Source organism: Callithrix jacchus, chromosome 9 (genome assembly GCF_049354715.1).
Source record: "Callithrix jacchus isolate 240 chromosome 9, calJac240_pri, whole genome shotgun sequence".
NCBI classification, from domain to species: Eukaryota; Metazoa; Chordata; class Mammalia; order Primates; family Cebidae; genus Callithrix; species Callithrix jacchus.
The window spans coordinates 121,354,113-121,373,920 of NC_133510.1; the positions used below are offsets into that span (position 1 = coordinate 121,354,113).

Genomic DNA, 19,808 nt, shown 5'->3' on the forward strand with positions numbered 1-19,808 from the left:
TCTCTACTAAAATATGAACAATTAGCCAGAAGTGGTGGCATGTGGTTATAGTCCCAGCTACTCAGGAGGCTGAAGCAGGGGAATCGCTTGAACATGGGAGACGGAGGTTGCAGTGAGCTGAGATCATGCCATTGCACTCCAGCCTGGCACAGAGCAAGACTCCATCTCAAAAAAAGTGATATAAAATGTATACTACAGGCCAGGCGCGGTGGCTCATGCCTGCAATCCAAGCACTTTGGGAGGCCGAGGCAGGTGGATCACGAGAAGGATATCAAGACCATCTGGGCCAACATGGTGAAACCCTGTCTCTACTAAAAATACAAAAAAATTAGCTGGGCATGGTGGTGCACACCTGCGGTCCCAGCTACTCAGGAGGCTGAGGCAAAAGAATTGCTTGAACCCGGGAGGCAGAGATTGCAGTGAGCTGAGATTGGGCCACTGCAGTACAGCCTAGGCGACAGTGTGAGACTGTAAGACTACATCTCAAAAAAAAAAAAAAAATGTATACTACGTATGAAATGAAAATTTAATTCTGCTATACAATATTTTTTCCTTGTGGACAGTCATAATACATGGTGTCTTTGTACTAAGTAGTTTAGAATCCATTACTTGGGCATGCCTTCAGTTGACAAGTCTAAAATATCACGTACATTGATTTATATTATGGCTTCATTCAGTCTTTTATTAGAATTTTTTTTTAAACATTCACTCATTGTTGCTTTTGGTAAGTGAACTAATCTTGGAATAGAAAAGGGAAAATCCATGAGCATTTATCTTAGACTATTACAGGCACTGAAGACAGAAGAGTTACTTTTCTCAGTTGGGCCTAGTTTAATGTAATCAATATTATCATCACCACACTAACATTTACTGAATGTTCACTCTGAGCCAGGCATTGTACATTATCTCATTTTGCCCTTAACACTGTGAAAGAGTTATTATCCCTGATCTCTTATTACAGATAAAAATCTGAGGTCCGCTGGGCGTGGTGGCTCACGCCTGTAATCCCAGCACTTTGGGAGGCTAAGACACTCAGATCAACTGAGGTCGGGAGCGAGACCAGCCTGACCAACAGGGAGAAACTCTGCCTCTACTAAAAATACAAAATTAGCCGGGGGTGTGGTGGCACATGCCTGTAATCCCAGCTACTCATGAGGCTGAGGCAGGGGAATTGCTTGAACTCAGGAAACAGAGGTTGTGGTGAGGCTAGATCACATTATTGCACTCCAGCCTGGGCAACAAGAGCGAAACTCTGTCTTAAAAAAAAAAAAAATGTGAGGCCCAAATTCACAGAGCTCGTGTATAGTAGAGATGGATGCAAATCTAGGCTAACTTCAAGCCCAGTCTTTTTAACAACTATGGTATAGCTTTTAGTTAAATAACAACATGAAGGATTTCAAAAATTAGTGGCTTGATAAATTATAAAGAACTCCATCTAGCCTATAAGACTGCTGAATACAAAGTCCCTCCATCTAAAATTTTCTTTTCATTTTGTGCTTTAATAAAAGGCAATGTTGGCCGGGTGCAGTGGCTCACGCAATCCCAGTACTTTGGGAGGCTGAGGCGGGTGGATCACGAGGTCAAGAGATCGAGACTATCCTGGTGAACAAGGAGAAACCCTGTCTCTACTAAAAATACAAAAATTAGGTGGGCATGGTGGCATGTGCCTGGAATCCCAGCTACTCAGGAGGCTGAGGCAGGAGAATTGCCTGAACCCAGGAGGCGGAGGTTGCGGTGAGCTGAGATCGCACCACTGCACTCCAGCCTGGGTAACAAGAGTGAAACTCCGTCTCAAAAAATAAACAAACAAACAAACAAACAAATAAATAAAAGGCAATGTTGTCATTGGGCATATCTGTTCAACGAAGAGTGGTGGACCAATTCAAGCCAAGGAAGCCTAAGTATTTCTTCTAACATCTTTTCAAGTAATCCTGTAATGGGACTTTCAGGGATGCCTTTATACCCTGGAAAGCATTTCAAACTTGAAACTCTTGCCTAATTTCTAATGTCGAAAGGACAATTCAGCATTCTTACTCATTTTTAATTTTGCTTTGCCACTAGCAGATATGGCAAGCATCTATACATGCTGACACAATGCATGTTAGAGCAGTTTACTCCTGTTGAAAGTTGCTTCACACTGCTTCAGCAATTCTCTCTCATAAGAACTGGAGAAAATGCCTTTTTCAAAAGTATATGAGACTATATGTATTCCAGCTAATATACAAGTCAACATGGAAAATCAATATCTAATTTCTTTAAAAAGTAAACAGTCCTGGCTGGGTACGGTGGCTCACACCTGTAATCCCAGCACTTTGGGAGGCTGAGGTGGGTGGATCACAAGGTCAAGAGATTGAGACCATCCTGGCCACCATGGTGAAACCTGTAAAAACACAAAAATTAACCAGGCATGGTGGCACATGCCCATAGTCTCAGCTACTAGGGAGGCTGAGGCAGGAGAATCGCTTGGACCCAGGAGGTGGAGGTTGCAGTGAGCCAAGATCACACCACAGCACTCCAGCCTGGATGACAGAGAAATACGCTGTCTCAAAAAAAAAGAAAAGAATGTTGGTAGTGTAGAGTCAAGTTACAATTTTAAACAAGACAATTAGGATAGAGCTCATGAAAAGGGTGAAATATGACCCTCCTTAAATTTGTTAGAAGGTGAGTGAAGGAGGTACTAATTATCTAGGGGAAGAGCTTTCTGGGCAGAGGGAACAGCTAGTGCAAAGGCTCCAAGATGAAAGTGTGAAGGAGAACCCTGTGGCTGAATCAGAGTGAGCAAAGAGACAAGCAGGTAAATGAGGCCAGAGTGAAAAATGGAAGGTGCAGGTCATATAGAGCCTTACAGAATCCTCTTGTAGGCTGGGTGTGGCGGCTGTAATTTCAGCACTTTGGGAGTCCAAGGCAGGTGGATCATGAGGTCAGGAGAGAGAGAAACCCTGTCTTCAATAAAAATATAAAAAATTAGCTGGGCATGGGGTACACACCTGTAGTCCCAGCTACTCGGGAGGCTGAGGCAGGAGAATCGCTTGAACCCAGGAGGCAGAGGTTGCAGTAAGCCGAGATCACACCACTGCACTCCAGCCTGGGTGACAGAGCAAGATTCCATCTTAAAAAAAGAATCCTCTTGTAAGGATGCCAGTTCTTCCTCTGAAACAGGGAGGCATTGCAGGTTTGAGGGGAGAAGCATCATAATCTACTTATTTTAAAGGGTCACTCTGTTATGTTGAGTGTAAACTGTAGCAGGGAGTCCGATTAGAAGGCTGTTATGATCACTGAGGTGGTGTCACGAACCAAGTAGATAGCAGTAAAGGCAGAGAGAATCTATTTTATATATGTATATGAATATATGTATATGTGTATTAATTTTATTGAGGTATAATTTATATAATAAACTGTAGCCACATAAAATATACAACCTGATGAGTTTTGTCAGATGTATGTACTCACAAAACCATCAACACAATCAAAGGAACAGTTTAGTCCCATGCAAACTTTCCTTTTGCTCCTCTGTAGTCAGTAAATGTCTCTCTCTCCAAACCTATTTCCTAGGCAAACACTGATCCACTCTCTTTCACTACAGATTAGCTTACATTTTCCAGAATTTCTTTTCTTTTCTTCTTCTTCTTTTTTTTTTTTTTTGAGACAGAGTCTTGCTCTGTTGCCCAGGTTTGAGCGCAGTGGTGCGGTAGTCTTGGCTCACTGAAACCTCCACCTCCCGGGTTCAAATGATCCTCTGGCCTCAGTCTCCCTGGTAGCTCAGACTACAGTTGTGCACCACCCTGCCCAGCTACTTTTTGTATTTTTAGTAGAGATAGGGTTTTGCTATGTTGACGAGGCTGGTCTTGAACTCCTGACCTCAGGTGATCTGACCTCAGCCACTGCACCTGGCCTAGAATTTCGTATGAATATAATTACACAGCATACACTATATATACTATTTTTTTGTATCTGGCTTTTTTTTTCAGTCAATATTAAGATTCTGAGATTCATGCACATTGTTGTAGGATAGATAATGGGTTTGTGGATGGGCTGGATTTAGAGTCTGAAAATGTATAACTGAGGTCAGGCATGGTAGCTTATGCTTGTAATCCCAGTACTTTGGGAGGCCAAGGCAGGTGGATCACCTGAGGTCAGAAGTTCAAGACCAGCTTGACCAACAGGGAGAAACCCTGTCTCTACTAAAAATACAAAATTAGCCAGATGTGGTGGCGCATGCCTGTTATCCCAGTTACTTGGGAGGCTGGGGCAGGAGAATCGCTTGATCCTGGGAGGTGAAGGTTGCAGTGAGCCGAGATTGAGCCATCGCACTCCAGCCTGGACAACAAGAGCTATACTCCACCTAAAAAAAAAAAAGAAAAAAAATGTAACAGAGGATGATTTCTCAAGGCTTCTGGTCAGAGTGACTGGAAAAATGGAGCTGACATCAACTGAGATAGAGAATGATTCAGGTGAAGAGGCTGGGGAAAGAAGATTAAGCTTTTGATATATTCATCACCCAAGTGGTGATGAATACGCTATATTGAGTCATACGCTAGATATAAATCTGGAGTTCAGAATGATCAGCATACTCTTAGTGCTATTAAAGCCATAGTTCTATATGAGATCACCAAGGACACATGGTCAATAGAGAAGACCAAGGTCCAATCTCTGGAACACTCCAACTTTAAGAGATTGGGGATAGCAGGAATAACCCAAGGAGGCCAACAAGGAATCTCCAATAAGATAAAAGGAAAACAAAGAGCTTGTGATATCCTGAAAATAAAGTGTAAAGTCTCAAGGAGGAGGAGTGATAACTCTGTCAAATGCTGCTGATAGGTCAAATTAGAGATAAAAATTGACCATTTGATTTAGCAACATGGAGGTGACTGGTGACCTTGATGAAAGTAAATTTGGTGAAGTGCCAGGGATACATGCTTTCTTGCTACATTAAGGAGCCACTGGCAAAAAAGAAATTGGAGGCAGCAAGTATAGTTTGCAAAGTTTATCTGTAAAGGGGAACAAAGAAAGAAAGGGAGGCGTAGCTGGGAGGAAAAGAAGAGTTAAGAGAAGGTTTGTTTCTGCGTGTTTTTAAGATGGAAGAAATAAGAACATGTTTGTAGGCTGATAGGAGTGATTCAGGAGGAGGAAAAATTTGTGTAGGAGAGAAGGCAGAACTGCTGAAGCAATGTCCTTGAGTGGACCAGAGAGGGTGGGAGCCAGTGCATCAATAAAGGATTAGCTTTGGAAGGAAGCACAGAGAGTTATCTACTTGCTTTTTAACTTCCAGCAAGTTACTTAATCCCTTTAAGCCTTGGTTTCCTTGTTTGACAATGAAGACTGAAAATGTGTTTCAGAAAGGATGAAGCAAGAAAACATGTGTCTGACCTTGATCAGTTATATGTTAGCTGCCTTTTCTTTCTCTCTCTCTCTTTTTTTTTTTTTTGAGAAGGAGTTTTGCTCTTGTGACCCAGGCTGGAGTGCAATGGCACGATCTTGGCTCACTGCAACCTCCGCCTCCTGGGTTCAGGCAATTCTCCTGCCTCAGCCTCCCGAGTAGCTGGGACTACAGGTGCATGCCACCATGCCCAGCTAATTTTTTGTATTTTTAGTAGAGACGGGGTTTCACCATGTTGACCAGTATGGTCTCGATCTCTTGACCTGCAAAGAGATCCACCTGCCTTGGCCTCCCAAAGTGCTGGGATTACAGGCGTGAGTGACCGTGCCCGGCCTAGCTGCCTTTTCTTTCCTCTAATTATAACTCTTAAAATAAAACTAACTACACTTCATCTTGTGTAATTGTTAAAAATGTACGTTTGTTTTTTTTTCTTTTCTCAAAAACTTTTTGAAGGCAGAAATGGTCTTTTGGCCTTATGTTCCTTAGCACCAGGTTCATGACTGAAACAGTTTCTCAATAAATACTCTTTCAATTTGTTTCAATAACATGGGAAGAAACCCCTACAAATTGTCAAAAATGGGAATAATTCTGTCCAGTCTTCTAGGTTCTAGTCATGTCAGTCAATCTTTTAAAAAATCTGTGCCTATTTTTGATAAACATAAAAATCTTGTTCTCTTTATAAATGATTAAAAATTTCAAAATATCTCACCTATATCCATTCTGAGTAAAACACTGCATTTACTAGGCATTAGGAATCATTATTCTAATATAAAAAATAGGGAGAATGGGTAAGATATCATTAGAGCAGACAGTAGATAATACCTAATATTCATATGCCAATTGATTCAAATCCCCTAGAAAGTTCTAGGATGATACACTGACAGATGACTAGATCACATGTGTGTATGTGTATGCATATGTGTGTATCTGAGTGAGTTACATGCAGGGAGTGGGGAAAAAATAAAATGTTAAATGCGGCAAACACTTAAAATTTGGTCAATCTAGGTAAAATGTATATGGGACTTTTTTCTCATTTCTTTCTTTTTTTTTTTTGAGATGGAGTTTCACTCTTGTCATCCAGGCTGGAGTGCCATGGTGTGATCTTGACTCACTGCAACCTCTGCCTCCCAGGTTCAAGCCATTCTCCTGCCTCAGCCTCCTGAGTAGCTGGGATAACAGGCATGCACCACCACGCCCAGCTAATTTTTTTGTATTTTTAGTAGAAACAGGATTTTACCATGTTGGCCAGGCTGGTCTCGAACTTCTGACCTCAGGTGATCCACCCGCCTTGGCCTCCCAAAATGCTGAGATTATAGGTGTGGGCCACTGTGCCTGGTCTGATTTTTTCCTACTGTACAGAACAATATTAATACAACTTTTCTGAATTATTCTTATAACTTCTGTAAGTTTCAGGAAAAAAGAATAGGACAGGGGAGACTGGCAGTCACCTCTCTTTAATTAAATAGTTTAATTTTTACTGACTACGTAACACCTAGGTTGACCATGTAGCCTCTGTGCCTCATTTTATTTTCCTGTAGCATGGGTGATATTTTCATTGCCTTAACAGTTAAGATACGTGATGTTTATTTGTTATACATGCATTCTAAAACTTTTACAAAAGCTGTAGTACTTACACCTAAAATTTTACGAGACCAGTGCTCTAACCCCTGAACTACGGAGCCAACTACTACACCTAAAATTTTAAAAAAGAATAAATATTTCAAATCACATTTAGCTTACTATATCTAGCTACTGAGCAGCTACAGTAAACTTCACATAATTTAGATAGGTGGAACAGGGTCACTGTATAGGAATATGAATTTTAAACAACCATTATATAAGAGGCAAAACTGGCCCCAAAAACAGCCACTGGCTATGATAGTGTTTTACAAAATAGACAACTGCCTGATTTGACTACCTTTAGGCGGGACATGTACTCTTTCCTTTGCCTCAGTTTCTACTACATGTATGGCTTAATACCCTGAAGCTTTATATCTTTACCTTAACTCTCTGGTCCTGAGTTTGCTACTTCCAGAAAGATTTCTTCTTTCTCGTGATTAATAAGAATTTTTTAAACGATGGATATACGCCTCAGTCATGTCAGAAGAGACCAAGGTAAAAGTTGTCCCAAGAATTAGAATGCAAGATGAAGGGCTTATACAAAGAGGTTTTGAAACCCCAGATAGCTGTCAATAGCCAAATACAGAGACATACTATGACAACTACTAGTCAAATGTTAGTGTTAAACTTTATGTAATCTGGCTCTTTCTTACTGAATTTCACCACTGCATTCTATATCATTCTCTGCTACTTTTTGTCATACTTCAGCCACACTTGCTTTCTTTTCATTACTCAGAGCTTCACAGGGCTGGCTCCTTCTTTACTTGCAGATCTCTGTTTGAATGTCACCACCTCAGAGAGGCCTTTCGGGACTGCTCTTACCTAGAGTGCCTTTTCTCCCTCGTAGTGACCAGAATCAGACTGCTTTCATCATAGCACCTGAAATGATCTGAAATTATTTTATTCATATATTGCTTAAATGTTTGTTTCTCTCCTGTTTGTCCTAGTCACTGCTATATTCCCTTATACATCATAGGCAATCACAAATATTTGTTAAAAGAATAAAAGGAGATATCCAAATAATGTTTCTGTAATAAAATCAATTACACGGTAAAAAGCAATCTGCAAAGTCCAACTAAGAATCCCAAAGAACTACTGTCTATTCAGATAATAATATTCACACTGAATATTAGTAGTACTCCAAGCTGCTCAGGAGGCTGAAGCCATCTTCCCAATATGTCATGGGGCGGGGAGGAATAGTAACAATAATGAAGACTACAAGCGTGCACCACGACACTCAGCTAATTTTTAAATTTCTTGTTGAGATGGGGTCTCACTATGCTTCCCAGCTTCGTCCCAAAATTCTAACTTCAAGTGAGCCTTCTGTCTTGGCCTCCCAAGGCACTAGGATTATAGGGGTGAGCCATCATGCCTAGCCACAATTTCTTTTGAATAATAAGTTACCAATTGGAGAAGTCGTATTAGTCTGGAATGACCTAGTTAATTTTACTTTTGGATGCTTATAGAGGTCACTAAAAACAAAGGGAAGATTTAGTAATTGATCTTGAGGGTATCAACTCCAAATTATAAGTAATAAATCAGAAGTTATCAAACTTTTAGGTATATACATCACCTGGGTATCTTGTTAAAATGCAGATTCTTAGTTTCAATAGGTCTAAGACCAGAGATCCTGCATTTCTAACAAGCTCCCAGGTAATGCCATTGCTGCTGGTCCATGGACTACACTGAATTCCAAGGTACAAGCTGTAAATAACCTTTAGAAAAATCACCAAGAGCGAAACAGTAAGAGTTATATTGTCAAGATCACAAACACTCATAAAGACAAAAAACTAACAGATAAAAACCCACACCTGTCCTAATGTTATGAGAATGGATTCTTGTGTTTTGAGATAAGAATTTCTGTGACATGGCCAGGCATGTTGGCGCACTCCTGTAATCCCAGCACTTTGGGGGGCCGAGGAGGACAGATTACAAGGTCAGAGGTTTGAGACCAGCCTGACCAACATGGTGAAACCCTGTCTCTACTAAAAAAAAAAACTACAAAATTAGCTGGGCATGGTGGTGCATTCCTGTAATCCCAGCGCTTTGGGAGGCTAAGGCAGAAGAATTGCTTGAACCTGGGAGGCGGAGGTTGCAGTGAGCCAAGATCATGCCATTGCACTCCAGCCTAGGCAACAAGAGCAAAAAACTCCGTCTCAAAAAAAAAAAAAAAAAAAAGATATTTAACTGTTTCATTTACATTTCCAGAAGTTGGTATATTGAAGGTGGCTAATAATAAACTTTAAAAAATAATCTTGTTATAAAAAGTTGAGGTTACCCTTGTACTTGTAATCACCTTATATTCATCCAGATAGGCTTTGTTGTTCTAATCTAAACCTGTGCTAGAGCCCATAATCTAAATCCCAGAAGCTACTACTTCCCTAACTTTCATATTTGTTAGAAAGAAAGCCATTTGTATTTCATATTTCTCTTGTTATCTAAGCTGGCTAGTTTCTTCCATGGTTCTTGTGTTCCTCTTTGTACTTGCCTGATACTGTGCAATGATAAAAATACTTAAGTCATGCTGATCCGAAACTCTTTAAGACCAATTAGTTAAAAATACAAGATTAAATTGAAAAGATAATTATATATAAAAGTTAAACAAAATTTAGTATTCCTCAAATACACAGAATATTAAAATCTTCCAAACCTTTGAAGAATATTCACTTGTTTCAACAGTTTTTCTTCTCTACATGAACTTCTCTCAATTTTGCACAAAACATTTAACAAACTCATATAATCTTTTGCCATTTAAAGCTATCTTGAGTTCAAATATAATACTTTAAAAAAATCAATAAATTATAGCCTTTGATGGCAAATCAAAAAAGGCACAAAATGTTTTTTGAGATTTTTTTACGGGTCTGTGGTACTTAAAGTTTCTCATAATTTTGTGAATTATTAACAGAGTTCTATTTGTGGTCCATTTAAGTTACTAAAGGTTATTTTTATTTATTTATTTTTTTGAGACATAGTCTCATTCTGTCGCCCAGGCTGGAGTGCAGTGGCGTGATCTCTGCTTACTGCAACCTCTGCCTCCCAGGTTCAAGCAATTCTCCTATCTCAGCCTTCCCAGTAGCTGGGACTACAGGCGCACACAATCACACCCTGCTAATTTTTGTATTTTTAGTAGAGACGGAGTTTCACCATATTGGTCAGGCTGGTCTTGAACTCCTGACCTCAGATGATCCACCTGCCTCGGCCTCCCAAAGTGCTGTGATTACAGGCCTGAGCTATCATGCCCAGACACTAAAGGTTTTTTAAAAAATAAACTTTGAGTGTTTATCTTTCTGGCTGACATCTAGGAAAACAACTTCGGTTACCATATAATTGTATTCCTACAAGTAGAGGGAGTCAAGCTTCTTTGATAGAGCTCAACTTGGGGGTAGTGGGTATTTTTGGCTTTCTTCTCCATCCACCTCCTTAACCCTGTAATGAAAGCTGAATATGTACAAATAAAGCAGGATTACTGGGCAAGAGCCATTTTCATGAGGGTACGAATTGCTTCTCTGCTAGGTCTAGAATATCAACCGGGAAACATCATGAAAGGAAATCAAGGCGATTCCTTTGCTGATAAGGAAATTGTAAAGAATCTCTTTAGAACTAGAGACAGCAAGCTTAGTAATGCAAATGTACTCGTGTTCATCTGAAAAACAATAATCTCCCCATTTACTATTTAGCAAAAATTGAAAGAGTAGGACCAAAAGCTCAAAAGATGGAAGGTGTAAAAGAAAGTCTCTTTTCTGCTCAGCAATTTGGCAGGCATCGCACTGAATTTGCATCTGTCTGAGTGGTAACTTCCAAAAGTCTGAGAAAGTAAATGTGAGCTGAATATCAATCGATAAAAGAGATAATTCTGACAGACTCTGTTTGTGTGGGAGGGTTGGGTGTTGAGTACCAAAGAGGCGAAGATTAGCATAGTCAGGAAAGCTCACAAACCTAAAACCAACCCTAAGTAAAAATGAACTCAGGACAAGTTTTCTAAATAATTTCACGATAGTATGAGCACACGCACATGCACACACACACAAACACACGCACTCACACACTCTCTCTGTAGTATACTGAAGGATATTTTGCAAAGTGCTCTTTTGTTCCTGAATCCTATTGTTCTTTCTGTTCCTCAACAGTTGTATGTGTCAATGGCCTAATTATTTTCTTATTCTTTGCTCATCTCTCTCCTCTCTTAGGATCTTCCCTTCCCTTCCTTTTTTTTTTAATTTTTGAAACTGAGTTTCACTCTTGTTGCCCAGGCTGGAGAGCAATGGCGCAATCTCACAGCAAGCTCACAGCTAGCTCTGCTTCCCGAGTTCAAGCGATTCTCCTGCCTCAGCCTCCCAAGTAGCTGGAATTACAGGCATGTGCCACCATGCCCGGGTAATTTTGTATTTTTAGTAGAGACGGGGTTTCTCCATCTTGGTCAGGCTGCTCTCAAACTCCCAACCTCAGGTGATCCGCCCGCCTCGGCCTCCCAAAGTGTTGGGATTACAGGTGTGAGCCACTGCACCGGCCTACTTTTTAAATTTAAATTTTAATTTTATTTATTTATTTTTTAGAGATGGAGTCCTGCTCTGTTGCCCAGGATGGAGTGCAATGGTGCAATCCTGGCTCACTGCAACGTCCACCACCTGGGTTCAAGTGATTCTCCTGCCTCAGCCTCCCAAGTAGCTGCGACTATAGGCATGTGCACCACGCCCAGCTAATTATTGTATTTTTAATAGAGACGGAGTTTCACCATGTTAGCCAGAATGGTCTCAAACTCCTAACCTCAAATGACCTGCCTGCCTCGGCCTCCCAAAGTGCTTAGATTACAGGCATGAGCCACCACACCCTGCCTATTTTTTAAATGTTTACCTCCCTCATACAGCCAGAAATGACCAAATTTGGTTTGCTTTCAAACAGTGATGGTTTAGTTCTGTAATTTTTGCTCTCTCCACACACACCTGCCTGGGTGTCCTTGGTGCTCAATAAATGTTAGATAGTGTAATGCCATAAGCAGCTGCAAATGTCACTATCAAGGAAGGCTCTGTTAAAACTGCAAAGAGCCAGAAACATCAAGCAAAATAGTTAACGGAGGCTAAAAACAAAAGCCAAAAAACTCTAGCACTTAGCACAGTTCCTGGTACACAGAACTTGATAATAAAAGTTTGCTTGGCCGGGCGCGGTGGCTCAAGCCTGTAATCCCAGCACTTTGGGAGGCCGAGGTGGGTGGATCACGAGGTCAAGAGATCGAGACCATCCTGGTCAACATGATGAAACCCCGTCTCTACTAAAAGAAAAAAATACAAAAAATTAGTTGAGTAGCCTGTAATCCCAGCTACTCAGGAGGCTGAGGCAGGAGAATTGCCTGAACCCAGGAGGCGGAGGTTGTGGTGAGCCGAGATCGCACCATTGTACTCCAGCCTGGGTAATAAGAGCAAAACTCTGTCTCAAAAAAAAAAAAAAAAAAAGTTTGCTTAAGTGTTTATTGAAATTTTAAGGACCTTTCTCAAGGAACCCTGTATTTTGTAGCTACACTACTCCCCAAAACTAGAAACATTTATGAATAAAGACTCAGCAAAGATACTTTTTTTCCATTTACGTTAGCAGTCATTAAAGCCTGAAGTAATATTCAAAATATTCAAATCTCGGCCAGGCACAGTGACTCACACCTGCAATCCCAGCACTTTGGGAGGCTGAGGCAGGTGGATCACAAGGGCAATAGTTCGAGACCAGCCTGGCCAACATGGTGAAACCTTGTGTCTGCTAAAAATACAAAACTTAGCCAGGCATGGTGGCACATGCTTGTAGTCCCAGCTATTCAGGAGGCTGAGGCAGGAGGTTTGCTTCAACCTGGGAGGTGGAGGTTGTGGTGAGCCGAGATGGTGCCACTGCACTCCAGCCTGGGCAATGAAGTGAGACTCCATCGCAAAAAAAAAAAAAAAAAAGCCAAAGCTCAAAGCATGATAAGGATAAGTGCATCAAAAGTAAGAAAAGCTGGGGTTATCAAATTATGATCATGTTTTTTCTTTTCACACTATTGCCCTTTAACTTTTGCAGAATTACATTAATTGAAGAAAATTTAAATCCAAAATGCCTCTTTTAGAATATTTATATGCTTTCAGATACCTGTCCAATATGCTAGAGTTTTTTTTTTTTTTTTGGTCTGTTTTTTGTTTTCGTCATTCTCTGTCCCTATTCACTCATCTTTAAGTGGGGAAAGTACAGCATCATTTCTGCACAGATCAAGGAAGGAAATCAGGGTGACCTGTACTATCCACACCTTACTGTCCACATCCATACTCTGTTGGTAATGACAGGAAGCAGAACAAAAATGTTGGCAAGAGGGAAAATTAGGTCAAGAGCCCCAGGTCTTAGAATGAATGATAGTACAGCCTGGAGGGTTTTGGCACAGCCTCATCTCTCTTGCTAACTGCTGAAGGCAGTCTAGCGTAGTAGGTAAGAACGTTACTCAGAGGCAACATTATCTGTGTTTGAATTTTGCTTCTGCCTCTGACTTGTGGTATTGGTTAAGTAAGCTCTCCAAGACTCAGTTTTCTTATGGGGGAAAATAGGGAAAATAAAATTAAATGAAAATAGCAGGGTCAGGTACAAGTTTTTTACAAAGAAGAGATCTTTGCTGGAGAGAGGGAAGAGGTCAAAGGAAAGAAACAGACAAGGATTGCTAATAGTCATTGTTTTTTACTGTGATAAAGCAAAAAATATTTAGATACGTTTAAAAAAAATCTTGTGCACATATTAGTGTAGAATATTAGTCACTCAATGTATGTTGGATAAATGAATAAATAAATGGAAGAACAACTATCAGTGCTAATAACTGATAAAATTGGTTTTAAAAAGAGATATGGGAACATATCCTTAACTATGATGACCTCTCAAAATATTTGGAAAATAGAGCATTTTTCTCTACAAGTAAAAATTCCAGTATCACAACTACCATTTTGTAAACTTCATAAATGCACACAGATCTCAGAGGACGATGAATGGAACTGTGCACTATTTTATCTTTAGTACCAACACTCCATTTTGAACCAAAAAACCCAATATACTCCAAAACACCTATCCAAACAATCAAATATCCAGACCAGGAAATGGAGAAACAAAGTAGCTGACACCGTTCTCATTCCTTTACTGAACTCCTTTCACTTACTCTGTCACTAGAGAAATAAGTGGCCCTATTTCAGCTTGGCCCTATTTCAACTTCAGCTTCTATAGACTAATATGATTTTAATAAAAGATGTATTATAAACCCTAATTACCCTTCTTAAAATTGCAACCACCCCCCATTCCTTAGCCTTCTTCTCTGCCTTTTTGCTTCACAGCATTTGTCACCTTATAATAAAATAGGTATTTCTCTTAATTTGCATATTTTCTCTCTCTCTCTTCTAGCATGCAAACTCTATGAGGACAGGATTTTCAGTCTGTTTTGTTCACTGTTGCATCTTGAATGCCTGAAACAATGTTTGGCAGATTGTATGTGTGCAAAGAACACTTGCTAAAAGCCTGAATAAATTAATCAACTCCATCACAGTAAAACAATACTGTGAGACATTTCTTTTGTATTGACTTTTATCTATGCACTATTTTTCCTGGTGTTAATGTCACTTTACAAACTTCATATTACATCGTAAGAATTGGTTTCTCTCTAGGCCCTAACTTTCTTGAAGGAGAGCTCTCCATATTATTTTTAAATTTTTCCCTTACTGCTCTCATATTTTATTTTACTTTTTATTTATTTATTTTTTGAGATGAAGTCTTGCTCTGTCGTCAGGCTGGAGTGCAGTGGTGCAATCTTGGCTCACTGCAATCTCTACTTCCCAGGTTCAAGAGATTCTCCTGCCTCAACCTCCCGAGTAGCTGGGACTACAGGTGCGTGCCACCACGCCCAGCTAATTTTTGTATTTGTAGTAGAGACGGGGTTTCACCATGTTAACCAGGATGGTCTCCATCTTTTGAACTTGTGATCCACCTGTCTCGGCCTCCCAAAGGGCTGTGATTACAGGCATGAGCCGCTGCACCCCGCCCATTTTATTTTATTATTTTTATTTATTTATTTATTTTTTTGAGACAGAGTTTCACTCTTGTTGCCCAGGCTGGAGTGCAACGGCATGATCTGGGCTCACTACAACCTCTGCCTTCCTGGTTCAAGGGATTCTCCTGCCTCAGTCTCATGAATTGCTGGGATTACAAGCACTTGCCACCATGCCCAGCTAATTTTTGTATTTGTAGTACAGACAGGGTTTTGCCATGTTGACCATGCTGGTCTTGAACTCCTGACTTCAGGAGTTCAAGGATCTGCCTGCCTCAGCTTCCCAAAATGCTAGGATTACAGGTGTGAGCCACCATGCCTGGCCCAATATTTCAAATAGTAATAAATAAAGTTTAGTTAACTTCTCTCTTTACACTCCTGGTCTTGCCCTTTCATTTGCCTCCCTCATGCCAACAACACTTTGCTGAAGAGAGTCTGGCACTGTTTCAGTGAAGTCGTTATCTATACTACTTGGTTATGAAGTGAATGAATAGACTGTGGTTTTAAGTTGTTGAAAAGGCAAGCAGTGTTTTTCAGAAGAAATTCTTTTGTGAGTTCCAATGCAATAAAATAGCTCAGGGATTCAACTGGCTGAATTACATTTCATTCACTTAGAGGGAAATTCCACTAAAGAAAACCAAAGAGCACATACTTCCCCCTTTAATTCTGGCTCTCTAAAAATTTCACAGTTGGTGATATTTCTCAGACCAAGCACTAGAACCCTCAAAGGTCTCAGGGAAGAGACAGGCTGTTTGAACTAGGCCAACTACAAAATATATAATATTAACCAAAAAGAAGCCTTCACCAGTTGGTCTTGAATTATTAATGACCTCTTCCTAGACTTTTTCATATGATATTTGATTATTTCTTCATACCCCAGTTTAGAAAAATTACCATAATTTATGCTTACACTAAGGAAATCCCTAAATATTCTTCAACAAGTTTGCATGGTTACAATGTTCCCTAAAAAAGAATATAATCTGAAATAAGCTGCTGATAAATATTATCTACACTGCTTTAAGACTTTTGATTTTTGAATGTTAAAAATTTACAACCTGTATTTCCGTTTGTTTTAATTTGTGGTTCAGCTAATGTTCCTAAATCTTGATGTGAACTAAGGAAAATTGATTGTGCTTATAGAGATGTCAATAATTTCATTAGATATTATAAAATTACAGTTATTCCCTCATTTTCTGTTGCTATGAAAGGCTTATGGCAAAGAGAAAGAACATGACATCTAAAGTGAAAAAGGTGTATGTTTAAATCCTCTGCTTAACGGCATAGTCTTCAGCTTGCTACCTGGAAAAGCAATCATGATTAAGAACATCAGTTTTAATTAAAGTAGAACTGAGTTCAAATTCCAGATCTAATCTTCACTAACCATATGATAAGTTTCTTTCTCTTTTTTTTTTTTTTTGAGACAGAGTTTCGCTCTTGTTACCCAGGCTGGAGTGCAATGGCGCGATCTTGGCTCACTGCAACCTCTTCCTCCTGGGTTCAGGCAATTCTCCTGCCTCAGCCTCCTGAGTAGCTAGGATTACAGGCATGAGCCACCATGCCCAGCTAAGACAAGTTTCAAATCTAAGGTTCAGTTTTCTCATCTGTACAAAGGACATAATATAATAAATGTATCAAATACAGGACTGTTTATTGTCAGGATTTAATAAGGTAGTATATGTAATGTGTTAAGCAAGGTGGCGTGCATAGAATAAGCATAGAATAAAATTAATCCACGGGGCTCGATGTCTCACACCTATAATCCCAGCACTTTGGGAGGCTGAGGCAAGTGGATCGTTTGAGGTCAGGAGTTCAAGACCATCCTGACCAACTTGGTGAAACCCTGTCTCTAGTAAAAACACAAAAATTAGCTGGGCGCAGTGGCATGCATCTGTAATCCCAGCTACTAGAGAGGATGAAGCAGGAGAATCTCTTTAACCCAGGAGGCAGAGGTTGCAGTTAGCCGAGATTGTGCCACTGCACTCCAGCCTGGGTGACAAAGCAAGACTCTGTCTCAAAAAATAAAATAAAATAAACAATGCACTACGACTAACAAATGACATAATTAAATGTGATATTCTGTAGAGAGCATATGTATGTATCAACTGTTAAGTATTTAACTGTTAATTTTTTGCTATTTTATGTATGTCAAAAAATTGGCAGCCAGGCACGGTGGCTCATTCCTGTAATCTTGGCACTTTGCGAGGCTAAGATGGGCGGGTCACTTGAGGTCAGGAGTTCAAGACCAGCTTGGCCAATATGTTGAAACCCCATTTCTACTAAAAAATGCAAACATTAGCCGGGTGTGGTGGTGAGTACCTGCAACCCCATCTACTCAGGAGGCTAAGGCAGGAGCATTGCTTGAACCCAGAGGGCAGAGGGTGAGATGAGCAGAGATTGCGCCACTGTACTCCAGCCTGGGCAACAGAGCAAGACTCTGTCTAAAAAAAAAAAGTTGGCTCAATTGCCATTCGGTTTTCTCCTCTGCTGCTTTGGACATAGTAATGATATTTATTACTATGTCATAATTAAGCATTAGGTTAGTCTTCTCTGTCACTGCTGGTTAAATTTTGTGATAGGAATCACTTTTTAGATATTTACAAGAGGACACCATGTTTCATAAAATAATAAAGAATGTAGAAAGGATTCTTTGTCATTTTTTCTGGATACTCAGAGTAATTTATTTTCTCTTAAAGCTTGACCACTGCTTGTTTACGTGTTTTAATTTTTATTTTAGGTTCGGGGTACACATACTAGTTTACTTACAGGTAAACTAGTGTCATGGGGTTATGGCATACAGATTATTTTGTCACCCAGGTCCTAAGTATGGTAACTGATAGTTATTTTTTCTGCTCCTTTCCCTCCATTTGGAGTTTTCTTATTCTATTCCTATTTACTGGTAACTTTTTTTTTTTTTTTTTTTTTTACTGTTTTAATTTTTTAGAATTTAAGTAGAGATAGGGTCTCACTATGTTGCCCAGGCTGGTGTCAAATTCCTGGCCTCAAGTGATCCTCCTGTCTCAGCTTCCCAAAGTACTGGGATTACTGGAATTGCAACGCTTGGTGGCTGCGGAACAGCAGAAGGCGCAGTTTACTGCACAGGTGCATCATTTCATGGAACTATGTTGGGATAAGTGTGTGGAGAAGCCAGGGAATCGCCTAGATTCTCGAACTGAAAACTGTCTCTCCAGCTGTGTAGACCGCTTCATTGACACCACTCTTGCCATCACCAGTCGGTTTGCCCAGATTGTACAGAAAGGAGGACAGTAGGCTATCCCCCAGGAGAATGACAGAAGCAAAGGACTTGTTATTAAGCAGACTGAAGGGCCAGTAGGGGAAGGTTGGCTGTTATCAAGTCTGCTGGTGCTAAAATGTTAAAAAAAAAAAAAAAAAGTGATAACTTTAATTATATCCAACACTTGGTCTAAATTTTTCTTTTTGACTTATATCCTTCAGGATTATAAAACTTTTCATAATTTTTTTTTTTTTTGAGACGGAGTTTCACTCTTGTTACCCAGGCTGGAGTGCAATGGCACGATCTCGGCTCACCACAACCTCCGCCTCCTGGGTTCAGGCAATTCTCCTGCATCAGCCTCCTGAGTAGCTGGGATTACAGGCACGTGCCACCATGCCCAGCTAATTTTTTGTATTTTTAGTAGAGACGGGGTTTCACCATGCTGACCAGGATGGTCTCGATCTCCTGACCTCGTGATCCACCCGTCTCGGCCTCCCAAAGTGCTGGGATTACAGGCGTGAGCCACGCACCCGGCCAACTTTTCATAATTTTTATAAAAATCTATACATGCTTCCCTCAAGTTCTTGAGTCTAAAATTAACATAGATCTGCCCTTACTTTTATTTAGTAGACCCTAATGGTCACTGAAGAAATATTATTTATGCCTATAGTAACTAAGCCATAATGATAGGTTCCAGAGTTAAAAAATAATTTGACATATTGTACTTTGGACTTAAACTAATCATTCCATTGTAAAGTAGATAAAGTATACTTAACATTAAACTTTTTCGATCAGAGTTTGTTCTACTTCATCAGTGCAGTCACACAGAATGCCCCATAAGGAAGGAAATAGTCTATCACTTTCTTTGCACTCTCCTATAATGGTAGCCATTAACAACATGTGGCTATTAAGCACTTGAAAAGTGGCTAGTGCAACAGAAGAACTGAATTTATACGTGTTTAATTTTAATTAATTTTCATTTAAATAGCTACTTGGCTAGGAACTGCCATGTTGGACATCATAGTTCTAGATAGTTCAAAAAAAACATCAGGAATTATGTGGAAATGGAATAATGATTCCCATAACTAAACTATACAGGTTGTATCATTGCCTCAGGAATTGCTGACACATCTCTTGACTAATTGTGCAAGAAGCACAGAGGTTTTGAGCACTGTTTTTTTTTTTTTTTTTTACCACTTTATGAATCAAACTTCCTGCCTCCTCACTCCCCCCATCTCTGGAGTCTTCATACTTTTCTTTTTGAAATTTGTGAAACAAAAAGCAAAGATCTTAGATCTAACCAGTGGTCTAACTCTAACCTTAGGCTCCCATGAGAATTCAATTGTTTTTGTTGGCCTAACCTCTAAGGGATGATGGATTTGCTATCTCTATGTCATTCTTCTTCCCTAACTCCCGCTCCCACCCTCACATCTTGTCCTCTGACTAGTCACATTTAGTTAGCTTCTTGACCTGCTGCCTTTGTTTTAAATAGGAATGAAAAAGAACCACAACTGGAAACAAAAACTGTTACATTCAGTTATCAGGTCGCAATG

The 19,808-nt window shown here is 39.9% G+C and overlaps 1 protein-coding gene across 8 annotated transcripts in view; it reads right to left on the reverse strand.

The window, feature by feature from the left end:
* Window positions 1–19,808, reverse strand: part of TAOK3 (TAO kinase 3) — a 210,017-nt gene that overhangs the window by 132,859 nt on the left and 57,350 nt on the right. The window lies entirely within an intron of this gene.